At 46.2% G+C, this 15580-nt stretch overlaps 1 protein-coding gene across 1 annotated transcript in view; it reads right to left on the reverse strand.

The window, feature by feature from the left end:
* Nucleotides 1–1271: 1271 nt before the first annotated feature.
* The window catches only part of MAB21L3 (mab-21 like 3), a 90156-nt gene continuing 75847 nt past the window's right edge, over nt 1272–15580 (reverse strand). The window contains exon 7 of the transcript XR_012003062.1: nt 1272–2299. The gene's annotated coding sequence lies outside the window, so the exon portion shown is untranslated. The remainder of the gene's footprint in view (nt 2300–15580) is intronic.

Below are 15580 nucleotides of genomic sequence, written 5' to 3' on the forward strand. Positions count from 1 at the left end.
GAGGAGCGGCCAAGAGGGGGGAAGGGAGCAAGTTTTGTGTCCCTGCAGGATTCTGAGAGGACCCCAGGGGAACAGGAATCTGTGGCCAAGGGGCTGCTCTCTGAGGTGGGGCGCTGTCCCGAGGTGAGGGCAGCCTGGCAGTTGGGAAGATGGGTACCAGATGGGTTAGTGAGGTGGCTCTGGGCCACCACTGGGGAAAAAAGCAGTGGTCACTCATTTTCCAGCCATGGCGTGGCCTTGGGAGAAACAAAGTCTCCTGTTAACTTTGCAGCTGGTTTTATCCATGTCCCTCCAGCCTGATTAGCTGCAGGAATCTTCTTCTTTGTCAGGCAGAGCTGACTTCACTCTTTCAATCCCAGATAGTTTATTTTTGCAGTGTCTCTGTGGATTCTAGGGGCTTTATTTAGGTGGCAGCACACTCTGTCAGTGTTTACAAGGTGGTTACAAACGAGATGCCCGTGTGAATCATGCAGGCCCTTCTGTTAGTTCTTGCATGGACCCTCTTTTTACATGTCCCACTGTCAATCTGATTCAGACCCCCCCCCCCACCAGACTGTGCCCACAGTCTCCGTGCCTCGGAACTCCTCAGGGGTCCCAGGTCTGCTCATCCAGCTGTCTGCCGAAATGGCCCACTAGGGATCCAACAGGCTCCTGAGATGCAACACACCCCAACTCAACTGTCCTGTCTCCTCCACCACACTTGGTCACTCCATCCTGCCTTCTAGTTGTTATTGGGTGCATTGTATATCCAACTGCCAACTCGTTTGTACCAAACAACCACGTGTCCCCCTTAACCAAGATGCCTCCTTCACCCGTAGGCCCAACTGGTTTCAATCACCTGCCAATTCTTCTTCCTAAATGTCTTTCAGATCTGCTTCTCCTCCTCCTTGTGTGGGTTCTCTGATCTTTTGCTTGGATTAGTGCAAAAGCCTCCTTATCCATCTGCCCACTCCAGTCCCTTCTCCCTCTATCCCGCTGAATGCCCTGCTGCCAGAGGGAGACTTTTAAAATGCAAATCTGATCTCTCCCTCCCTCCATAACATCCTTTAATAGCATCTCATAACCTAGTGTGAAATCTGAAACATCTTACACAGCACATAAGGCTTTGCATCTGACAAGGCCCGTTTACTAGCACGTCTTCCCTTGCACTGGGTGCTCCAGCCACAGAAAGCCACCGGCAGCTCCGCAAACTGGCTGCCCTGTGTCTTCTCTGACCATCAGACAGGCCACTTCCACTGTCTGGGATGTCAGAAATATTAACAGCATGAATACAGTTACATTGCCATTTATTGATCACATCCTCTAGGTCCGGCACCCCACTAATGAGTTCACATGTGTCATCGTGGCAATTCCATACAACAGATCCTATCATGAGGTCCATTTTCCAAATGAAGAAAGAGCAGCTTCAGAGAGGTGGAGGGAAAGCCAAGGCCACACAGCAGATAAGCCATAGGGCCAGGATAGGAATCTAGGTATCTGATGGACAGATTCTCCTGCACAGAGGTACCATACACAACAAATCCTAAAAAGTTCTAAAACCCAGTGGCTGTATCTGTTTATTCCAAACCCTTCCCTGGCCTCTCATTTGCAAGCAGGTAGCTAATTCCCTCCTTCCTGCCACTATGTCTGGTATAGCAGCCATCTCCCCCTCTCTCTCCTGGGCCTGTGGGCAGTGCCAGCCTGCACATATAGCCCTCCCTGTCTAAGCAGCCATGCACTATCCTGGGGCCTGCCTACAACCCAGGCTGTGGCCGACTGACCCTGGAACAGACACCTAACCCCCAAGGCTAGTCCATGGGCTTGGGATATAGCTGTGATGCATATGTTTATATGCCTAAATCAAGAGCAGGTCTAAATCAAGAGCATCTGGAAGGCCGTGTCGGCCATGGACATGCTCCATTCAGCTCTCTTTCAAAAGAAGGTGCTGAGGGATAAGTAGCGGACCGACAGGCCCCAGCTGCTACCTTTTGGATCATACCACGGTGTTCACATTTCTGCCTGCCTGCTTTTAACCAACAAGCGTGCTGATGGTGCCGGAGCCGGTCCCTTCCTGCCCCACATGGGACTCCTCCAACGGGCAGCCTTGGCCTAGAGGTTGTTGGCCTCAAGACTTTCTGCCAATTGCCCTGCGACCTGCCACTCTTCCTCCGGCTCTCTTCTCACAGGGTCAGACTGGTGTCCTCATCTGAGGGTTCTCCCCACCAGCCCCTGCTTCTCCCTCCTTCATCTTCCATAGGCATGTCCCCCAGGAAATTTCTTGCATGTCATATTCTGTTTTGGTGTCTGCCTCTTGAAGGACCTGAAATGACACGGAGGGAAGAAACCATCTTTAGGCATGTGACACATACCAAGTGCCCAATCGATGTTTACTGACTAAGGGAAGAAATGAGCCACCTCCCCAACTATTGCTGTTCTTGCCCTCCACCCCCACCTGCCCAGTCCATTTCTCTACCACTTCCAGATCAATCTTCCTAGAACATGACTTTGTGCCTGGCACTTCCTTTCCTTCCCCAAGGCAAAGTAATAGCAGATAAAAAAAAAAAAAAAGGTACAATGTTTTAGGCTTTGTAAACCTGGTCACACATCATAGGGATATTAACGATGTGGGATGTACCTTCTCTAATTACATTATGAGTCTTTAAAACAAGAAGAAGTTCAAAATGGCAGGAGGACTTTTGATACTTGAGTAATGCAAATGGGTCAAGAAGTATATTTAGAAAATCAAAATTTTACTAGAGAGAAAGTTCCTCCCACCTCAACATGACCCCTTGGCAAGTTCGATGTGCCAGGCTTGGGGGTCTGTTGTCTCCCCTCAGAAGAGCTCAGAACCCTCACCTGTTTTCCTTAAGTCACCTGTTTTCCCCATCATTAGTCTTTAAATCAGGATTCAGTGCCTTCCATAGATGCCCACTTCCTGTGGCTGGGAAGGGCTGCCACCATGCTCAGTTCCAAGGGCATACTGTTCCCATCACAATTTCTGCATCCAGCAGCCCCTCAATGGCAATGTGGGCAATGCACAGCCCTGTGTGGATTCTCCTTCCCCAGGACAGTCTTCAGGAAAATTTTCTCCTCCCCCAACCCCCTGCACCAGACTCTATAGCTTGAAACCAGCCCAAAACTATTCCAATGTGATCAGATGCTTGCTGCCTTCCCTGGCAAATTTCCTTGAAAAAGACTATTCATGTAGTGTTTTGGCATGATCGTCCCAAGAAAGGGTTATAATAAGCATCATCTTGAAGACTTAAATACAGTCTCTGGTTCTGCAAATACCATAATGACAGACTTGCGTTCTCAGTCCCAGGAAATTTTGTGGGCACCAGAGCTCAGAAATGTCCTAGGCATGTAAGCAAGCCTTATTCTTCTTTGTGTCTGGGAGCCAAAGAGAAAATAAGGGGTTCCCAGAACTAGTTCACACAACACTCTCATGGAGGCAGGGGGAGGATCTCCACAACCGCATTTGTGTGATGAGAAGGTGAGCAGAATGCACCTGTGTGGGTTGCTCAGGGCCCATGGGCTATGGTACCATGAGAGTGCAGTGTTGGGGGCGTGTTTCCAATGGCCAAACGCAGAGGCAGAGGGGAGGTCTGGGCAGATGGAATCAAGCCTCCTGGCACACACTGCCTGTGGTCAGAAATGTTCATGGTTACTGCTGGAACTGGAGACATTATGGCTGGGAAGACGTCAGGGGGTTACTGAGGGGTTAGTGCACAAGCACCACCCAGCAGTGGACACCAGGCTTCCCTGTGCACACAGTCCTTGGCCATCCTCTCCTCTCTCAGTGGCAACCAGGAGCTTCATCTCGCCCATCCCGAGGCCTAAGGCCAACTTGTTCTCATAAGATCGACTCCAATACCTGTTTCAAATCCATGTGTACCCTTATGTTGCAGGTATACGTCTGATTGAGGAATTCAATGAAAAGCACAAGTATTTTAAGACCTTGTACTTTTGTTAGAAAAGAAGGAAGGGCCTAGTAAGAGCATGTCTGTTCAGTTTTCTTGTAGGTCACATCTAGTTTGTAAAACCAGCTTTTTCGTGCACTGAGCTCCTAAGACACAGATAAAAGATACAATGGCATCTTCCTAAGGAAACTCTGGGATCCTGGTGAGCTGCTCTACCTTTTAGGATTTGGGCAGAATCAGGGAAATACAAATCAAAACCACAATGAGATACCACCTCACACCAGTGAGAATGGGGAAAATTAACAAGGCAGGAAACCACAAATGTTGGAGAGGATGCGGAGAAAAGGGAACCCTCTTACACTGTTGGTGGGAATGTGAACTGGTGCAGCCACTCTGGAAAACTGTGTGGAGGTTCCTCAAAGAGTTAAAAATAGACCTGCCCTACGACCCAGCAATTGCACTGTTGGGGATTTACCCCAAAGATTCAGATGCAATGAAACGCCAGGACACCTGCACCCCGATGTTTCTAGCAGCAATGTCTACAATAGCCAAACTGTGGAAGGAGCCTCGGTGTCCATCGAAAGATGAATGGATAAAGAAGATGTGGTTTATGTATACAATGGAATATTCCTCAGCCATTAGAAACGACAAATACCCACCATTTGCTTCAACATGGATGGAACTGGAGGGTATTATGCTGAGTGCAGTAAGTCAATCAGAGAAGGACAAACAGTGTATGTTCTCATTCATTTGGGGAATATAAATAATAGTGAAAGGGAATATAAAGGAAGGGAGAAGAAATGTTGGGAAATATCAGGAAGGGAGACAGAACATAAAGACTCCTAACTCTGGGAAACGAACTAGGGTGGTGGAAGGGGAGGAGGGCGGAGGGTGGGGGTGAATGGGTGACGGGCACTGAGGGGGACACTTGACGGGATGAGCACTGGGTGTTATTCTGTATGTTGGTAAATTGAACACCAATAAAAATTAATTTATTAAAAAAAAAGGATTTGGGCAGAGAGGGACACACTGTGGGTGGCCTGTGGCTCTGGCTGTTGGGGGAACTGTCTGGGCCCTAGTGCTGGCACAAATGCTGTCCTGGACAGAGGGTGGGGTGGGAGGAGGTGGGGCTGGAGTCAGTTCTCTGGGACTTTCACTGATAGGGGTGGACTGTCCACAGTTCTCTCGGAGCACCAGTTCCCTGCAGGGCAGCCAGGCTTTGGCTGGCTTCCAGGAAACTGCTGTGGTCTGACCTGGGCTTCCAGCCTTCACCAGATGCGTGTCTTGGAAGGGATGAGGCAGAGGAACCCCTCCCCCGAGCAAATTCTCCGTGAATGGCACTTTTGCAATTATGTTTGCAGGGTGATATTGTGGCCCAGTGGCTGCTCAGATTAGATGAAAATTCATTACAGGAAGCAGGCGGAAACTGCAGGTCGCTTGGACCTGTTGGCAACTGACATCTTAGTGGTTGCATTAGTCTAATCTAGCTGCTATAACAAAATACCATAGGCTGGGTCTTCACACGGTTCTGGAAGCTAAAGTCCAAGATCAAGGGGTTGGCCAATTCGGTTTCTGGGAAGATCTGTCTTCCTATCTTGCAGATGGGGCCACCTTCTTGCTGTGTCCTCACGAGAAAGAGGGGTTGGGGAGAGAGAGAAAAAGAGAGAGAGAGAGGAATCAAGCTCTCTAGTGTCTTTTCTTGTAAGGATATTAATCCTAATAGACCAGGGCTCCACCCCTAAGGATCTCAATGAACAGTAACTACCTCCTTATGCATCCTATCTCCAAATTACCCTGGTACGAGGGCGTTGGCGTAGGATTTGGAGGAACACAATTCAGGCCATAACAGTGGTTGATATTCAGAGAATGGGATGCCTTTTGAGGCGTTTCCTGCCCTCATCCCCTGGCCTACCTGCACTTCAGGCTTCTTTCTCCATCTTAGAACCTGGCTGTGCTTCTGCTACACCATCCAGAGGGTGGTGGCCCTGGAGGCAGAATGCAGGACCTCAGGCTGGCAGAGCTGCCTGGATGCAGCATTGTGTCCAGGAAGCCCACCAGCACCTTGCCCACTCTCATTTGTCTTTGTTCCCATCTCAGCCATGGGCCAGGCCCTGGGGAAGCCTGGAGGCAGGGTAAAAGGAAGCCGAGAGTGACAAATCTCATCTGTTACTTAACAGAAGTAGGAACCCATCTGGGGACAGAACACAGATGCTGCAGGCTTCCTCGCGCATTTCATAGGTTAAACCATTGAAAACTGGGGTCCTTTGCATGCCCAGCCTATGATGTGGAGAGAGCTCATCACCGGCGGAGGCCAGGTTAATCTGCTAAATAAAAACAGGAGTGAATGAAAACCACTTGTGATTTGCCTAACGTTGCAAAGAGCTCAAATTATAGCCTCAGAAAAGGCTCCAGTCCCTGTCATTCTCTTTCCACCCTGAAAATGCTGCAGTCCCCAGTCCTGCTCCCCTCAGCCTGCACTCCTACCTGGCTGTTATCCTTTCTCTGCCCGTGTTTCACTGTGGTGAAGGGCTACACCCTTCCAAAGCTCAGGGGATGGTCCTCCAGTGTCAGAGCACCCAGCCATGCCGCTCAGACTGCCCCCACTCAAGAGTTTATTCTTCTAGCGATGAGTCACTGCTACCATCTTGTCCCGATGCTTCCTGCAAGCAGATAAGCCAAAGAAAAGGAAAGGAGGGGTACTCCGCTAGCTCATGTGGCACCTTGTGGGCCTGGGTGGGCTCCAGCCATAGGAATCTAGAAGGGATGGAACAGGCAGCAAAATGATCAGTCCTGCTGCCCTGGAATAGGGGCAAAAACCCTGCCTCCATAGGACGGGAGGGTCACATGGGGCTGCACTGTCCCCCAGGAAGGGGACCACGGCAATCTCACTAAGACAGCATGAGCTTTGGGCTCCAGCAGATCTGATTTTGAAGTCTGGATCCACTGCTTCCAGCATCCTGGCACACTACCTAGTACCTGTTTGGGACTTGATTTCCTCAGCTATAAGATAGAGGCCCCGATGTCCTTCATAGGATTAGCATGAAGGCTAAAGGGCATGGCCTCAGCAAAGCACCTAGAGCGGTACCCTGCATGAAACAGGAGCTGAGCCCGTATTAGGGTTCTCCTTGTGCCACCATCCAATGCCAGGACGCTGTCCTCAGAAATGTTCAGCCCACTGTTCCACCATCTCACAAAGGCAGGCTGCCACATGCCCAGAGACTGTGCTTTTGCTGGGAAACAGGAACAGCTGGTGATCGGGATGGGGGCGAGGGGTGGGGGGTATGAGCCTGTGCACCCTGGACCAAGAGGGCCCTATGCACACTCGTTCGTTTTATCTCAACACTGTGTTTGGCAATGATTTATTAGCTAATTCTCACATCTCAAGCTCATGGCAAGAATTTGAATCCCCTTTTAAATGCAGTTCTTATCATCATGCAGCTCCATAGTCATTATTCAATATTTATTATGTTCAGGGCCATCTTCCAGACACTATATATTTACTTAGTCTGGAAAGCTGAAGGCTGGGAGGGGCTGCTGGCAATGTCCATAGTGTCCCAAAGGGCAAACAGGGCTCCAGGAGCAAGTCCTCATCCACACAATCTCAGCATTGGAGTTTAGGGAGGGATCAGTGACATTGGAGCAAGGGGACTTTTAGGTTAAGTGAAAGGAAATGCTTTTCCTTTTCTAGCAAGTAATAAACCCACAGAATTCATTATCCAACAGGGAGTTGGATGTAAGTGTAAAAGTACATCGAAAGGAGTTTTAGGTAAATTCATAGTTGGCTGGCTGACCTCTGCGTAGGGTGTGCCATGACTCTCTGAACTTGCTACCGGGAAGGACGGCCAGTGTTTTGCAAGGTCTAAAGGAGGAGAACTCCGTGCCCTTGGGCCTTGGGTTCTGGCCCATGTCGCAGTTCCCATGTCCACAGGATTGCCCTGGATTTCTCAGATTTGTGATTTTTCAATGCTGTTCATCGAGCTGGGAGAGAAAGGAGGGAGCATTCCTGGAGAAAGTGGGGTAAGCATCTCCCAGGCAAAATACTGGACAGCGAAATTTTTTTTCCTGCTTAAAATTCCAAAGGCCTACACCCTTTTAAGACTGCAGCAATTTCACAAGAGCATAGAACATTTGCATTGGAAGAGAATTGCTGGACCATTCCACTTACTGCAGTTTCTGCCCTGAACAGTTTTGTGCAATAGCAATTAGATTCAGAAATAGAAACAGTGACAGTGCTAGAAATGCAGTTGCTGAGCTGTGTATCTTTGATGCAAAAAAAAAGTCTATGTACCTAACAAATGAACGTTTGCTCATTTATACAACAAATGTTCTGAGCACCAATTCTGAGCTATGAGCTTTGGATACAGGATGAATAAGACAAAACATCTGCCTCCTGAGAATTTAGCCAGTGGTGAAAACAAACAGCCCCAATATTGTGGGTGTTATGAGGACAGGGGGTCTATCTGTACTTGCAGAAGTCAGGATATAAAGGACAGCCAGGAAGTCCCTGGTGGAAATGAGAGGGGCAGAGAGGGCTTTTCTGCAGACCACATTAGTGTGGACTAGCTGGAGAAGTGCTAAAATTCACTTGGGTTGTCCGAGACAAAGGGGCAGGCGGAGACTATGGAGAGAAGACAAGACAGGGATGACCTTGACAGTGGTAGTCCAAGCTAAGGCACAGGGCACCAATTGTGGAAGGAAAGCTGGAAAGATCAGTTTCTAATTGTAGGGAGATGATGGGGTGGGGGGGGGTGGTGACCTAGGTGAGGGCAAGACTCTAAACACCCACGAGTCAGGTGACTATTGCAATATCCAGGAGAACATGACTGAGGACAACAGCAAAGTCCTGAAGTTATTTGAAAGGTAGGACCAATACCCTTGGCTGCCAGAGGTGCAAGGTAAAGGGAGAAAAGAAAGGAGGTCAAGGATTACCTCCTGGTTTCTCTGAGTGGATGGAGGGACCATTCACTGAATGGTAAGGGGGCACTATAGAAGAATGTCACACTGAAAATAATGATGAAGATTTTGATAGGTTTGCATTTGATTTCTGAATGAGGCAGCCACACAGAGACAGCCATCAGGCTATTTCTGTCAAGATCCAAGTTCTGGAGAAGAGTGGAGACCCCAGGCCTCGAGACATCAGCAGATGGAGGTGAAAGCTAGCCAAGGAAGAGCCCAAATGGGACCAGAGGAGCACACTGAAGGTTCCATACCACAGAATGGTGCAGGCAGAGGAAAAGTAGCCCGCCAAGGAGAACAAGCAAGGAGGTAGAAGGAGACAGGCTTACCAAAAAACACAGGAGGCTGATTTTTTTAGGAAAAGGGCAATGTTGTATATGCAAAGGCCAAGGAATGAAGGGACTCCATAGAAGCCAGTAATGAGGTCCCTGGGTGGCTCAGTCAGTTAAGTATCTGACTCTTGATTTTGGCTGGGGTCATGAACTCAGGGTCATGGGAGACCTCCTGCATCAGTGGGGAGTCTGCTTGAGGATTCTCTCTCTTCCCCTCCCCCTGCTTGTGCTCTCTCTCTCTCTCTCTCTCTCAAATAAATAAAAAAAAATCTGAAGAAGAAGAAGAAGAAGAAGAAGAAGAAGAAGAAGAAGAAGAAGAAGAAGCAGAAGCAGCAGCAGCCTCCAGTAACTGCCACCTGGGTAATTTTGCTGACCGGGTGAAAGATTCTTTGGGAAGATATGAGGAGATGCCAGGAAGTCAAGCAGTAGATGAAAGCAAAGAGTGGTGACAGTAGGTAGACTGTTCCAACCAGAAATGTAGCCACGAAGAGGAGAGCTTGGAGGGTGCACCAAGGAGGCAAGTTCAACAGAGTGGACTTGAACATCATGACATGGACAGGAGAAGTGAATCGTCTAGGACAAGTAAGAGGCCACACTGGTAGAACAGCAGGCAGAAGGTGCTCAGAGTGCAGCTCAGGTATCTCATGCTCCAATTCCCCTCCCAGTTTTGTCCCTTCTCCACAACCCAAAGACCTTCACCCAGACCTCTCACCCTGAGTGCTCACACACTGCTCTCCAATATGGTCATTTCACTGTGTATCTTCCATAATTCATTTTGAATCTCTTCCAGGGCAGGAACTCTATCTGAAACATATCTGATGTAATTCATGGTGCTTTTTATTATTATTATTATTATTATTATTAAGGGAACTCAGTTTTATAGCATTTTTTTAAAAATTGACATATAACTTACATACCATAAAGAACACAAAGAGGGTACAGTTTGATAACTTTTTACATATGTACACATCCGTGAATCTACTATTCCAACTATACAGAATATATCCAGCTCCACTAGAAGGCTCTCTCATGGCCCACCCAGGATGTGTCTCACTTCAAAGTAACTTCCATTCTGACCTTTATGTTTGTATACCTTTGCTTGCTCTTGGTCTTATAAATGGGATCAGATGGCGTGTGTTATTTTGTACCAAGTTTTTTTCTCTCAACAGTACGTCTTTTGTTGTGGGCAATGGTTACTAAGCTCTTGCTCATTGCTGTGAAGTACACTATGGTGTTTTTTTTTTTTTAGGATTTTATTCATTTATTCATGAAAGCCAGAGAAAGAGAGAGAGAGAGAGAGAAACAGGCAGAGGGAGAAGCAGGTTCCATGCAAGAAGCCTGATGTGGAACTCGATCCCCAGACTCTGGGATCTCATCCTGAGCCAAAGGCAGATCCTCAACCACTGAGCCACCCACTTGAACCACCCACATGTCCCACATTGTGGTGTTTCTATCTGTTGATAGATACTAGTTTGGATACTAGTTTACTACAGTTTGGGGCTATTGGAGATAGTGCTGCCATGAACCATCCTATATGTGCACAGTGGGGGTCGCAGCACTCATACTGCTCCATATGTGCCCCAGAGTGGTATGGCAGGGTCACAGGCTAGACATTCATTCAGCCTTAGTAGATCCTGCCAAAGTTTGTGCCAACTGATATCCCCTTTTGCAATGTATGAGTGCTCTGGCTCTACAGTATTTTCAAATAAAATGCGATTCTATGAAGAATGCTTAACACACTGAAAAAAACGATTGCTCTCAACACTTCAGAAGTATCTATTGTTAAGTTAACAATTACTATGCAAGTAATACATACCTCAATCCACTAAGGCTTCCCTATAGAAACCCTCATTGGCCTGATGAGAGTTAAGGTAAATCTTTGGATATAAAATAAGCCAATTTCTTTATAAATAATTTTATCATGTGCAAAACTGTCGCTAATTTAAAAAGACTTTCTCGCCTTACGTTCAGAGTCATAAGATTTTATTCTAATTCTCAATTGTGAGGATCCCGTTTTTCCTGGGAGCTAGCAGAACTGCCTTATCCTAACTGCATGGCCTATGAATCTTGGGTGGCTGAGAATCTCATCTTGATCAAACTCAATTAGATCTTCATGTGTGCACTCTGTACACTGAGCAGCTACTCTGTGTCAGGCACTGGACTAGGCTCTGGGGTATCCACCCACCCCACAGTGGATACAAAGAGCCAAAATGCAGAGTAGAAAGTTACCAAGTCTCAGGCTTCATTGCAAGTTTTTCTATGGGGCGGGACAAGCTGCCAGCTTAGTGGAACTCTGGCAGGAGAAACCCCATTTCATACAATCACTTCTTTTCTGTCTGAATGGAGACCACATGTCACCTGAGGGCAGATTTTGTTCTCCAGCCACTTGAATATACCGTCAATGTAAACCTCTCAGACACCCATTACCTAGAAAGGACAGAAACCTCTGGATTTGACAAAGCCTGCCCTTTTAAACGTCCCTAGGAAGAAACTGGGCAAAATTGCTTAAAGTCAAAGAACCTCTTGGAATCTAGAAGTCCTAGACCCTGTCATGTTTATAATCTTGCCAATTATTGAGATGGTTCCAAGCGGTGTTAGCTGGCAGGGAAGGAGAGAATTCTCACTCATTAAATCCAGTGCTAGGGCCTAGATGGTTGACACAGAAGTGCTGATTCTGGCACAGTAAGCAAGTGAGGAGAGAAGCCTCTCTCTTTGGACCCACCAGGCTTGCACAAAGAACCTACTTTGGGAACAGGGGCTGAATATGTGAGTGTGACCTTGGAATCCAAGCATAGAGCATCTTTAGCTGAATATAACTCAGGAGAGAGTGGGATGTGCACATCTAAAAGCTGAGTTCCTATTCACACTTCAAGCTGCTGAAGACTTTCATACCAATTGTAGGCTTAGCAGATATCGTTGGCTATTATAGGCACTCTCTGCATCCCATATTCTCTGCAGATCCCTTTACTATTCTTGTGCATATAGGCTTCTGTGGCCTTCCTGAAGGAAGGGAAATTGTCAGGGAAAATGGACTGCTCTGTGGTAGTCCACGTTCTAAGTTCATCTCAGCTAACTTTAGCTCTTAGAAATGTGTCACAACAGAGGGCTTCTTGGTGGGGGGCAGGCGGTGCGGTCAGACTAGCTCATCTAGCTAGCAAGCAAAGAGTAGAGAATGGCACATGGTAAAGAATCCTGTCCGTGGGTTGAAAGCTGATAGGGTGAATCTGGGCATCTCCCAATGTGCCTGTCTCTTTGACTGGTGTTGTACACATCTGGGCTGCTGCCCTCTGTGTTTGGTTTATACAGTGTCATCCTGGGATCTTTTTTAACCATCCTCCTGGAAATCCCCTTTACTTCTCTTCAGTGTTGAAACTTCTGTTCCTGTTACATGTTTCCCTTTCTCGGAAATACATTCTCGAGACTTTGTGTGTGTGAAAATGTCTTTATTCAATTTTTGTGCTTTTTTAGGGTAATTTGGCTGGGTATGGAACTCTAGGTTAGAGAGCATTTCCTTTTAGAACTTGGAATACACTGCCCCATTTTCTTTGTTTCTGGTGATGCTATTGAGAAGTCTGCAACCATTCTAATTTCTGATCCTTGCATGTGACTTTTTTTCTTTCTCTAGAACCTTGTCGACTCTTTATTTCCTCCAATTTTTGGAAAATTTCCAACGATGTGCCTCAGTGTGCATCTATTTTCATTTACTGTGACCCAATATTTGACGTATTCTTTGAAGCTGGAAACATTTGTCTTCTTTTAATCTCTGGGAAATTTGAAGAAATAATTTCATTTGTGATTAACTCCATTCTGCCTTGTTTTCTTCTCTCTCTCTCTCTCTCTCTCTCTCTCTGGAACTCCTATTATTTACAGGCTGTACTTGTACTATTCTTTTAATTTTGCTTTATTTTCAAAATTTTTTGCACTACTTTCAACTTTTTGCTCTACTTTTTGAGAGAGTTACTATTGAGTTTTTCATTTCTGCTGTTTTTATTTTCCAAGAATTTTGTTTTGGCCTCAGAATGCTCTTTTTTTGTTTCACCCTGTTCTTTTTTCTTGGATTCAGTATCTTCTCTCTGTAAAGATACAATAAATATACACTTTAATTCTCCTCTCCTCTCATGTTCTCACTTTCCCCAGATACTACTTTGTTTGTTGTTTGTTTTGTTGTTTATCTTCCACATACTCAGCTTTCCTCAGATGTTTGGTAGCACTGACACATCCAATCATGATTAAGCATGTGGACCTGGGGCACCTGGGTGGCTCAGTTGGTTAAGCATCTTCCTTCGGCTCAGGTCATGATCCCAGGGTCCTGGGATGCAGCCCTGCATTGGGCTCCCTGCTCAGCGGGGAGTCTGCTTCTCCCTCTCACTCTGTCTGCCACTCCTCCTGTTTGTGAGTGCTCTCTCTCTCTAATCTGATTGGGAACCCTTAAGCTGATTTAAAACTACGGCAAGTGGGTAGAACTTTGGACTTCAGCTAGATCTGTTGATCTTGAATTACAGATTCCCCAACTAGTCTAAAGGTTTAAAAGAATGCCTAACATATTAGAAGTGTTCAATATGTGTTACTCTTGTTGTTGTTGTAGAAAATACGTATGCTGAGAAGCAAATGTAGACACAACTTAACTAATCAAAAGCCCATACCTTTGTTAGGAGCTTCACAGAGACTTATAAAGATGCAATCATTCTCAGAAATTTGGACACAAGCTTTAAATGGTGGCCTCAGTGCTTCATGGTTGGTGGGTGGATGATGGAGAAAACAAATGGAATGAAAACACTGGAGGCCACCACAGGAGAAGATGGGAGGCAGCTGGCTGAGAAAGAGAAGGTGGCTAGAAGAGGTGTCAAGTCACCATGGTGGCTTCCAGAGAATGCTAGTGGTTTCCTCATTAAGCTTGTGTCTAAACACCCTCCATCTTTACAGTTCTAGGAGAATGTGTTCTGGCACACTTGGGGACAAATTTGTTAATTACTTCCATGATTCCTTGGGTGGCTGTCCATTTTACAGGTGATGGCCCCAGAGGCCCAGCTCTGCCAGGGGAAAGAAGGAATATTCCATTCATCGGGCTATGGGTTATTAAGCCACTCTCTTCCTGTACAGACAGATTGTGAATAACACTGTGTTCTCTTCCATCCCCTTTGCTGCCTCCTCTTCTCTTTCCACAGCCAGGGGAAGACAGTGGGTGTAACAAGGCCTTGCTATCCTCAGTCTGGTGGGCGCTGGCCTGTCTGGCCCTTGGTAATGGGAACAGTACCTTTTTTCTTCTTCCCACACCTGTCAGTCCCCAACCACCTGGGAGTCCCCTCCAGAAATCTGACCTCCAGCTTCCGCAGTGCTGGGCCACTGGCCACAGTGGTGGATTCCTCCTGGAAGCTGGTGTAGCCTTTGGCAGGAGACCAGCTCTGCAAGTCATTGATTTCAACTACTCAGCATCTTGTCTCGGCAATTCTTGTGCATCTGCCTCTCTCAATTCAATTCTAATAACTTTATTGGCACAAAGAGATGAAGAAAGGATTGCCAAAGACAATAATCAAGTTTCTGCAACTAGGATGATATGTGTGTGTTTATTTATTTATTTACTTATTTATTTATTTAGAGGCTGTTTCATTAAGATAAGAACTGTATGGGCTCATATTGTGTATTATCTTTGGATTCTTCTCCAGTAAGACAGTCTATATTAGGAGGTTTGATTCAGATCCTTCCTCCCAGTTGTGCAGCCTCATTATTTTCTCTTCTTGTTTTATTCTTGTTCATTTCCGTGTCTTTTTTGTGCAACGTTTTTAATGATGAAAGAAGTCAAATAAGCAAATATTTTCTGAGAACCTACTATGTCCTAGGCAGAGTGATGGAGTATTTAAAAACATACACTACTTTTTTATCTAAAGTAGGAAAAAAGCTGGGGCAAGCCATAGCAAAGTGATCACATAGTTTACCCATCCATCCAAGATAATATCCTTTCTATAGATTAAAGAGAAAGGAAAGCTGAGGGGTTAAGTGTGCAGGTGTCCAGGTCTGCCCCTCACTAGATGTGATTTGGGGCAAACTACTTTGTGTCTGTTTCCTCACTTACAAGGAAGTGAATGGTAACAGTAACACCTACTTCTTAGGGTTGTTATGAAAATCATGCAAGGTTGAACACAGCACTTAGAAAAAGCCTGGTGCTTAGTAAGCACTTACTAAATGGTAACTATTATTATTATTGTTATTGTTATGGTTATTGTTATTATTATTATCAATATTATTATTATGACTTGCAGAGACCTTCCCAGTTTTCTCACCCAAGCTCCTCCTCTTCATAGTGAGGATATAAAAGACCAGAGAGATTTACTTGCCCAAAGTCATAGTTTGGTCTCTTTAATTGCAGACAAAGATGCTAAATAATCTACATCATGC

This window comes from Vulpes vulpes, chromosome 8 (assembly GCF_048418805.1).
Source record: "Vulpes vulpes isolate BD-2025 chromosome 8, VulVul3, whole genome shotgun sequence".
NCBI classification, from domain to species: domain Eukaryota; kingdom Metazoa; phylum Chordata; class Mammalia; order Carnivora; family Canidae; genus Vulpes; species Vulpes vulpes.